Below are 10,834 nucleotides of genomic sequence, written 5' to 3'. Positions count from 1 at the left end.
TAGAACTTTGTAGCATTTTCATTTCTCAATCCAAAAGGATAAAATAAAGGAACAGGAAATGAAGTTACATAGAGCCACACATGGCATCAAGCACAATTAAATAAATGGTACTTAGTTAATTTTAATAACAATGTCATACAAGTCACAAAGGAGGAAATTCCTTCTGCAGGCCTATTTCTAGGGTGCGGCATTTTCATATGAAAGAAGGGAAAAATTAGTCACAGAGCACAGCTGGTCTTGATTTGGTAAGACTTCACCATTGGTATCAGAAAACAAATGACTTTAATAAAGACTGAGTTTTACATAACCATAATTTGACATAGACATAATTGACTATAAATTGAAAACAAGGAATATTGATGACATTTGCTGACATCCCAAAACAAGGAAAGTAAGCTTTTTTAAGATTTGTTTTAGAGCAAACAAGAGAGTTTGGAAGTGAGCCACAGTAGATATTCTTAAGAGAAACACACTTTCCTGGACAAATTATAAGACAGAATTATTAGTATTACATTAAGGGAACTAGGAATAAAATAATGTGCATGAGATCTTCATTACAACTATCTGAAAAATGACAGAAATGAGTAAATGTGTAGCTCCAGAAAACAGAAGGAAACAGGTGACAAAGTATTATTGTATTGAATTCAACATCACATCACTGAGAAGGACTATTTATTTTTAAGTGGACCATAATCACAAAATCCAAGAAACATTAATACAAAACATGAACAATGTGACAGAATTCATCCTGCTGGGCCTCACTCAAGATCCAGAACTCCAGAAGCTCTTGTTTGCTGTGTGTTTAATCACCAATTTGGTCACATTGACAAGCAACACATTCATCTCCATCACCATCTTCATTAGCCCAGCCCTGGGGTGCCCCATGTACTTTTTCCTTTCCTACTTATCCCTTACAGATGCTCTCTTCTCTACTTCCATTGCTCCCAAAATGATTGTGGATTTGGCATCTGAGAAGAGTACCATATCCTTCAATGGCTGCATGACACAGCTCTTTATTGAACACGTGTTTGCTGCAGCAGAGATCATCTTGCTCATTGCCATGGCCTTTGACCGCTATGTGGCCATCTGCAAGCCCCTGCACTACACCACCATCATGAGCAGCCCTGTGTGCTCTTTCCTGGTGGGGGCAGCTGGAGTATAAGGGTTTATTCATGGATTGATACAGGTTATGTTCATTGCTGAGTTGCCCTTCTGTGGCCCCAATATCATTGACCACTTCATGTGTGATGTAATACCACTGTTGAAGTTGGCCTGCACTGACACTCACACTTTGGGGCCTCTGATCTCTGCCAACAGTGGGGCACAGTGTTCAATCACATTTTTGATGCTGCTGGCTTCCTATGTGAACATCCTGTACTCCCTGAAGAATCACAGTTCTGAGGGGCATCGCAAAGCCCTGTCCACCTGTGCCTCTCACATCACTGTGGTCATCTTATTCTTTGTACCTTGTTCCTATCTGTACCTCAGGCCCATGGTCTCCTTTCCCACTGACAAAGCTGTGACTTTGTTTGGCAACCTAGTCACACCTATGTTGGACCCTTTAATTTACACCCTCAGGAATGAAGAAATGAAAAGGGCTATGAAGAAGCTCTGGGGTCCAATAATAAAAATTGATGATAAGTAAGCCTTTCATTGAAACTTATTTTATCAAAACTGTTTACAATTAGGAATGTGAATTATCCTGTCTGCAACAAATTTTTAATTAGAATAATACGTTTCTGGAATACAAATTGATAACATATTGTTCATGTGTTTGAAAACATTAAAGTTGTAAACATATCGTTCTACTTCAATATTTACCACATTTTTGTGTCACTCTTTCTACTTCTTTATAAAATGTATAGTAATTGTCATCATCAGTATTTTTAGAGCACTAGAACTTTTATTACTATGATATTATACTTTAGCACTAAGCATTCAATTTTCTTCTTTTTTCTATCCCTTACTACTCTCTAGTAAACACTTTGTATTTCCAATTGGGTGGAATCCATTTTTGATTTTCATATGTGAGTGAGAACACGGAGTGTGTGTCTTTCTATGCAAGGCTTCTTAACCTTACAGGACCTCACCCAACTTCTAGCTATATTACTGCAGAGGACTGGAGTCTGTCTTTTAGTAGCTAAATATGGCATAAGGGTAATGTACAGCACTTTTTTAATCTATTTTTCTATGATAGACACATTAATTTTTGGATAAAATAACAGCACCTCCAACTCTTCATGAGACAGTCAGAATACTTCCACAGACCCTGAATATTGTTAGTCACCATCTCATGTTCAATTTCTTTGCTTAACAAAAAGAAAATGATGTAAGATAAATCTAACCTGTATCTATATTCTTACCAGAGCAGTCACAAAATGTAAGTTTTAATATTTTTGTGAGAAAAGCACAATGAAGATAAAGTACAAAGTTTTAACAGTTGCCAGGAGCCAGTGGCTCACACCTATCCACCTAGCTATGCAGAAGAATGAAATCTGAGGGTTGGAGTTCAAATACAGCCAAGCAAGAAAGACCATGAGACCCTTATCTCCAGCTAACTACCAAAATATAAAGCCAGAAGTGAAGCTCTGGCTCAAACAGTAGACCCCAAGGACTGGTACCAACAAAAGAAAGTTCAAAAGTGCTCCCAGTACAAATGGAAACTGACCATCAAGATCCATGATAGCTTTCATAATCACCACTATAGCCAGAATGGTGTTTCATTCAAAAGAGGACAAACAACTATATAACAAGAGACTATCAACCCATAGGCAATGCCTTCAAGAAGGACACTGACATACTTTCCATGTTCTCAGGTTTGAAAGGTTTGCAAATGTCTTCCTCTTGTACCCTCTGACAGATTTGGATGAACCAGACAGAGAAAGAGAGCATTGCTACAACATTTTCACAAACTTTCATATCGATGGATCCTTGCAATATATCATTATCTACAAAGGAATGGGAAAACAAAAAAATAGAAGGGTGTAGGTCAAAGAGAAACCCAACGGGCCTTGTCTCTAGTAAAAGCTACAACTATGGTCCTGAACTAGCTGTTCTCTAACTGATTGATCAGTCCTGACATTTTATCCATGGAAAGGAAGATGCACTAAATGAAATAATAGCATTATTGAAACTGAAATGATGTACTCGTGCAAAAAAATCAATAAAAATTAAGTGAACACCAAGTAAGCCTCAGTGATCTCCTCAATGGATCTGGGATGCTGGGGATGGACCATGATCACAGAAGGACTGGACCTCTTAAAGATATAGAATAATTCAAATCCTTTTATGAGTAAGAGAAGCCAAATGATGAGTTACTAACCCAGCAAGGATGCCTTGAGGGACTATGTCCTGACTATGGAAACAAAGGATGAGTTTATCACCAAGGCTTTTCTGGGCTTCAAATGTCAATAAGGCCAGGTGAGCCAGTGGCTCACACCTATAATCCTAGCTACTCAGGAAGCTGATATCTGATGATTGAGGTTCAAAGCCAACATGGCGGGAATGTCCATAAGATTTTTATTTCCAATAAATGACTCAAAAGCCAGAAATAGAGCTGTGGCTCAATATGGACAGCACCAGTCTTGAGCAATAATATTCAGGGACAGTGCTCGGGCCCTGAGTTCAACCCCAGAGCTGGCAACAATAGGAAAAAAAATGTCAATAATTTTAACTGTAGTTACAAAAGAAGAAACTAGGAGTGCAGGGATATATCTCCATAAAATAATGGTTATTCATGACAAGAGAGTAGCCAACGTTGTACTAAGCAGGGAAAAATGAAACCATACACTCTAAAACCAAGAATGAACACATGAACCACTATCTCCACTTTTATTCAATAAATCACTGGCATTCACAGCCAGACCTTAAGAAAGCAAGATAAGGAAATAAGAGGGACATAAATAAGACAGGAAAGAAAATCACATTTTCCCTATTTGTAGATTGTAGTGCCCACGTCACAGGACCCCCACCAAGAAGACCACTGAGAGTCAGGCGTTCCGAAATGCAAAAGCAAGGTTTTATTTAGACGGGCTGCGGTTCAGGCCTCATCCTACACTTTGACACAGCAGAGCCTACAGGAGAGCCCAGAGCTAAAGATTTGCAGGGCTTATGAAGGCAAACAACCAGCAAACAACCAGGTGTTTGGATTACCACCACGTGCTTCTCTGCTAGCTGAGATAAACAAGCAACAAATGGTCACTGCCTCAAAAATGGAGTTACTTTAACCCTTCATTCCCCCCTTGACTTATGGAGCTCAGACACAATCTTGTGGCTCCAGCCCAAAACTAAACTCCAACAGCTCCCGATCTTTTTTTTTTTTTTAACTTTTTTTTTTTTAATTTTTGCTTATGTGGTGCTGAGGAAATGAACCCAGGGCCTCATGCATGCAAGCGGTCTACCACTGAGCCACCTTCCCAGCTCTCGATCTTTGAACAGGTATAGTCCCTCTCTGACCTTAGCCATGTTGCCTTTTACTATTCCTGAATGGTCAACATAAAAACAACACTCTTCTCCTGGGGCAGCACAAAGTTCCCCTTGTTGTACTGAACAGATTCCAGGAATTCTGCAAATGATCAACAATACCAATAACAATCAGTCCACTTTTCTTTTCTTGAGGTGTACGCAGAGTGGCCAGGGCAAGGGGGTCAGCCAGTCTGGCTTGGGAACAGTGGATCCAAGCGGCAATGCCATCCACCTTAAGGGCAGTGGGTATAGCCAATAGCACCATGTAAGATCCCTTCCACCGTGGTTCCAGAGATCTCAGGTTGTGCCTTCAAACAAGCACCCGGTCCCCTGGTTTTAACGGATAGGGGGTAGGGACAGAAGCAGAGTCATATAATGCTTTTAGTTGATGCTATATACTCTTATGCACCAACTGTAAATAGTCAAGCTTACACAGAAATTCAGTATCATCCAAATCAGCAAGCAATTCAGTCTGGAGGCTAGGGATAATGGGTGAGGATGTCCATACATTATTTCAAAAGGAGTAAAGCCAAGCTGATAAGGTGAATTTCTTACTCTAAACAGGGCAAAAGGAAGGCACGAGAACCAGTCTTTGCCAATCTCCAAGGCCAGTATAGTTAAGGTCTTTTTTAGAGTCTGATTCATTCTTTCTACCTCCCCTGAACTCTGGGGTCTATAAGCACAGTGCAATTTCCACTCCATCACCAATGCCACGGCTATACCCTGACCTACTTTTGAGACGAAGGCCAGCCCATTGTCCTACCTTGTGGTGGATGGGAAGCCATACCTGGGTAGGATTTCTTCTAGGATCTTCTTAGCCACGATATTGGTGGTCTCATGCTTTGTTGGGTAGGCTTCAACCCATCCTGAAAAGGTGTCAACAAAAACTAGCAAATATTTATATCCAAATTTTCCAGTTTTAATTTCTGTGAAGTCTACTTCCCAATACACACCTGGCCTATCTCCACGGAGGTGAGCTCCTTCTGTAACCGGTTGATTGGGGGCATTGGTGAGCTGACAGGCTTTACAATTTTTAACAATGTCCTCAATTAGTTGATTTCCTTGCCTAATTTTTTCTTCTGAGTGTCAGAGCAAGTCCTGCATTCTTCGGGTTCCCATGTGACAGGCCCAATGGATTCTCTTACGAATCCCCTTGCCCAATTTTTGTGGCAAGATAAGTTTCCCCTCACCAGTTTTCCACCAGTCTTTATTTTCTTCTCTTGCCAGGGGTTTATAGGCCATGGGAATTTACTTTATCCACTCCAAGTCTTCTTGGGAGTACTGAGGCTCAGGAGGCAAAGCTCATGGCCCTGGGTCAGTACTAGAGTCAGTACTTCTGCTCTGGCCTGGAGGGCCGCCTCCCTAGCTGCCTGATTGGCCAAGTTTTTATTTCCTTTGGTTCTTTTGATGGCCAAGGCAGTGCATAATGACAATATTTGCTGGTTCCCAGAAAACCCAGATTAGGATTAAAATTTCTTGTTTGTTTTTTATAGTCTTTCCCTCAGCTGTCAGCAGTCCCCTCTCTGGGTAAATGGCTCCATGGACATGCATGGTGGCAAATGCATACCAACTGTCCCTGTAAAAGTTTAGACTCTTCCCTTTTCCCATCTGTAGAGCTTTTGTTAATGTCACTATTTCTGCTCTTTGTGCAGACATTCCCTGGGGGAGTGCTTCTGCCCACACTATCTCAGTGTCCATGGTGACTGCTGCTCCCACGCACTTTTTTCCATCTCGTATGAAACTGCTGCCATGTGTGAACCAAGTTTGCTCGGCATGCCATAATGGCGAGTCTGACAAGTCTGGCCTGAGACTATATGCTTGGGCCAGAATATGCTCACAGTCATGCAGAGGCGCATCCAGATCCAGATCCGGCAGCAGAGTAGCTGTGTTTAATGGTATAGGTATGCAAAAGATGATCGGCACAGGGTAAATGGACCATGCAGGCATTGCTCATCCACCAGTCGGGTGGTTGTTTTAGCACCCCCTCTAGAGAGTGTGGAGCCTTGGCCCAGTCTCTCTTTTCACACGCAAATTCATGTTATTTGTCCTTCCTTCCCTGTCTTTGCTCCTCTGACTCTCTCTTATTGTAAACCTTTTCTGCCTCGGCTACTAGACCCATAATAGACTTTTCACCAAGTCTGTCTAGAGCCTGCAACTTTTGCTTTATGTCTAGTGCAGTTAGATTTATATAGGCAAACATAATCATCTGAGCTGACTCCTGGGTCTCAAGATCTATATATTGACTAAAAGCGTCCATGACCTGCTCAAGGTATGCTGCTGAAATTTCACTTCCTCCCTGTCTAAAAGGCCGGCGAGCCGCTGCCTTGAGAACTGCCAACAGAGTCTGGTGATAGGTGAGGAGTCTCTCCCTACCTTTAACCTTCCCATCTTGGTCAGATCTCAGGAATACAGGCAACGATCAGGGCAGGATCCGTGATGGGTGCTCCTGTGGGGCCTGGGATATGTTTCCGGACCACATCTAAGATACGCTCTCTCACTTCGGTGGTAAAAAAGGACCTGCAAAAGCTGACTACAATCATCCCAAGTGGGCTAGTGAGTAAAGAGAATACTTTCAAACAAATGAATTAAATCCTGGGGTTTCTCAGAAAAGGGGACATTTGGGTTGCACCAATTGTATAGATCACTTTTAGAAAATGGCCAATATTGGAATTGCTGTCGACCATCCACATACATGTGACCTATGGCACGAAAGGGGAAAACAGCTGTATTAGAAGGGGGGTTAGAAGATGGCGGAGGAGAAGCTGGAATCTGAACAAGCTCTTGCATAGAAAACAGTTTCAGAGTTCCAGTGAACAGTCCCAAGCCAGAGAATCACACCAAGTGTGCCATCACAGGACAGAGAGTTAGTCAAGAGAGGGGAAGCCAAGCAGACACATCTGAGCGCCTGCCAGCAGCTGCTGCTGCGGCTGCAGGGTCGCGGCAGCGACCACCGCCGCGGGGACACACCTGAGACACAGTCCGGGACGAAGGAGCCAGACGCAGCGGACGAGCGGATTCTACTCAACACCAGCAAGAACCGACAAGGAGCGGACAACTTCATCCTGCACTTTGCAGACCAGAGACGACCCGGTATCCAAGACTCGGCGTGAGTAGAAGCCCGACTTCCTCACTCCTTCTCAGGGAGCAGAGGAGGGAAGGCGGGAAGGCCACCCCTCCCCCCCCCCAGCACCAGTGATCTCCATCTTGGATACCGACAAAGCTCGGAGGAGCGGCTAGCTCCAGCTCAGGCCTTGGAATAAAACTAGTCATTTAGCAGGTCACAAGAACTTAACGGCGAAGTGACCTCACAGACTCAGTTCCATCCAGGGAAAAGTCACCCAGCTCAGGCGCCAGCCATTGGAGTGGCTCTTCTCACCGGGTAACCAGAGCCAGAAGCTGCCCCTCCCTCTAGCAGCCAGCACAATCAATTGAAAAACAGAAACCCTGAGAATGGCTCCAGGCTGGGTGCTGTGAGTTTTTTTCACAAAATAGCCCCAGGGAAAAGCTACTGTTTGTTGAAAGGCCTCAACTCTACCCAGAACCTAGCCTCATCACTGCATCCCCCTCTTTTGTGATTCTCAAAGCAGATCACCCTCCCAGTAAACTAACCTGGGAGGGGGATCTCAAAATCTTGGGTAAAGCAGAGCATTTTTCTGCCTGTTCCAACAAACTGACTTAAGAAACCAATCAAGCCACAGGACCTCAAGCTGACCAGAGACTCCAACCAGACTCTGGTTACAGACAAAAGGGAGATACAGGACTCTTCCCACCCCTCCCCCAAAAAAAAAAAATCAAAGAACTTTTTTTTTTCTTCTTCTTCTTTTCTTTTTTTCTTTTTTTTGTTTTGTTTTTTTTTTTCATTTTTTGTTGCCTTATATATATAAAAAAAATTTTTTGCTTTTCTAAAACTTTTATTAATCTTTAATTTTTGCCTCTTCTGAAAAAATAATTGTTTTCCATTAACTTTTTTTTTTCTTTTCTCCTCTTATAATTTTTATTTTAGGAATACGTGAATGTGTGTTTTCCTTTCTTTTCTTGTCTTCTTTCTCTTTTTCTTTCATTCTTAATTATCTTTTTGTTTTTTGTCTAGCTCTACTGAACTTCTGATCTTTTCTTCTCACTTTCCTATCCTTTCCATCTTTTCCTCTTTGTTCTTCTTTATGTGACTTAACTCTTGTCCTGCACATCCTCAGATAAACCCGTAGTTAACCAGTAGACCCTATCCCCCATTGTGCACACACTTAATCCACAAACTTATTACTCAATTCAAAACCTCTGAGACTTAAATTCATTAATAGTAGTACTATCTCTTTATACCTATATAATATTTTAAGCATTTTTTAAAGTTTTTCACATCTCCTCTATGTCCCTCCATTTCTCTCAACATATTCATATTCCTCTATAAATAGATGGTCTTTTAATCTCTAAAATAACATTAATTTTTACGTTTCTATTTTTTTTTCTGGTCTCATTTCATTCCCCTTTCCCTTTCTTCTTTTTCTTTCTCTCTCTACTTGCATCCTACCCAACCTATTTCCTGCATTGTGATTAGGACATAGTTAACTCTCCCTGTGCCTCCCCACACCAATCTATTCCTATTTTTTACCCACATCTCTCCCTAACCCTAATAATTTCTGGTTTTCCAAATTCTTCTCTGCGGTTCGAAGCCCTTTAACATATAGTTGTTTGATGTCGAATAGATGTATCTGTTGAACTAGATTGTATCTGTAGACTATTGACTGTACAAATGCAAACTTTGGTTGATGGTTGCCTTAAGAAAGTGTTCTAGCACAAAACTGGTGCTATCTTCATCTCAAATAGGCAGAGTAAGCCGGAAAAACACAAGAAAAATGGCAAATTCGGGTATCTCAATTCCCAATCTTGATAATCAGGGGTTAGAAGAGATAATGAATAATCCAGAGGAGAGTTCCCAAACAGCTCTACAAACACTGCTGGCAAACATGATAAATGAAGTTTGACAATGTACAAAGGACTCTGTATGAGCGTGACAGGGAGAGAGAGGAGGCATCCCAGAAGTTTATACAGGAATATCATAAGAGTGAGGAAGCTACTCAAAAACTGATACAGGATTTGCATGAACAACTTGAGAATACTCAAAGAGAAAGGGAGGAATGGCGTGAGCAGGCTGAGAACACAAAGAGATCTGCAGGAATCCCACGAACGGGAGGAAGCTAATCAAAGAGTAATACAGGAATTGAGAGACCAGGTAGAGAACACACAAAGATCACTAAAGGCATTCATGGAATCCATTAACAAAGAGCTGAAGGAAGTCAGGGAGACCACAAAGGGAATGCTGAATGGAACCCAACAGAAGGAATGGGAGCCCAAAGAAACCATAACCAATCAACTAAGTGATTTGAGGACAAACACTGAACACCAAATTAAGGAAGTAAAGAAATTCATACAAGACCTAAAACAGAGCTTCAACAAAGAACTTGAAGCCATCAAAGCCGACCAACTAGAAGGAAAAGAGATAAAAAACAAAGTAGAGAGTCTTGACAGCAGGTTAGACCATGCAGAAGATCGAATCTCAGGGATTGAAGACAGCCTAGATATTATAGAGAAAGAACATACAACCATCCAAGACAAGTCCAAGAAATATGATAGATCTATCCAACACCTGGAAGACACCATCAGAAGGCCTAATCTAAGGATAATGGGTGTAGAGGAGCACCTAGAAACAGAAGTTAATGGTCTAGGAAATTTGTTTAACAGGATCCTAGCAGAGAACTTCCCAAACATGCAAAAAGATAGGCCTGTCCAGATACAAGAAGCCTTTAGAACCCCAAATAGACCAGACCAGAATAGGACATCCCACCGCCACATTATAATCCACACAGGATCAACTCAAACAAGGAAAAGATCCTTAAAGCTGTCAGAGAGAAAAGGGTAATCACTTATAACGGGAAACCAATTAGAATCACCTCAGATTTCTCAGCAGAGACAATCAAAGCAAGAAGAGCCTGGAATGATGTATGCCATGCCCTAAAAACAAACAACTATCAACCAAGAATACTGTACCCAGCTAAACTCTCCTTCATAACTGAAGGCCAAATAAAAACCTTCCATAGCAAAGAAAAATTGAAACAATACATCTCCACCAAACCAGCCCTACAAAAGATTCTTAAAGATGTCCTACACATAGAAAACCAACAAGACCCCAAGAAAGGCCAAGAAACTGCACCCAAACTGAGAATCCAAGAACCATAGGAAGAACCCAGTTCTCGCAGCCCCCAAGAAGGTAGATAACATGACAGGAACTCCCAAATACCTCTCAGTCCTATCTCTTAATGTTAACAGACTGAACTCTCCAATTAAGCGACATAGATTGTCTAGTCAGATTAAAAAA

General features: G+C 41.7%; 1 pseudogene; it reads left to right on the top strand.

The window, feature by feature from the left end:
- The first annotated feature begins 718 nt into the window (after nt 1–718).
- LOC122105349 lies at nt 719–1,645 on the top strand (annotated as a pseudogene).
- The last annotated feature ends 9,189 nt before the right edge of the window (nt 1,646–10,834 follow it).

This window comes from Dipodomys spectabilis, unplaced genomic scaffold (genome assembly GCF_019054845.1).
Source record: "Dipodomys spectabilis isolate Male_0828 unplaced genomic scaffold, ASM1905484v1 ptg000030l, whole genome shotgun sequence".
NCBI classification, from domain to species: Eukaryota; Metazoa; Chordata; class Mammalia; order Rodentia; family Heteromyidae; genus Dipodomys; species Dipodomys spectabilis.
The sequence above is the reverse complement of the archived record's forward strand: the minus strand, read 5'-3'. Positions and strand labels throughout refer to the sequence as shown.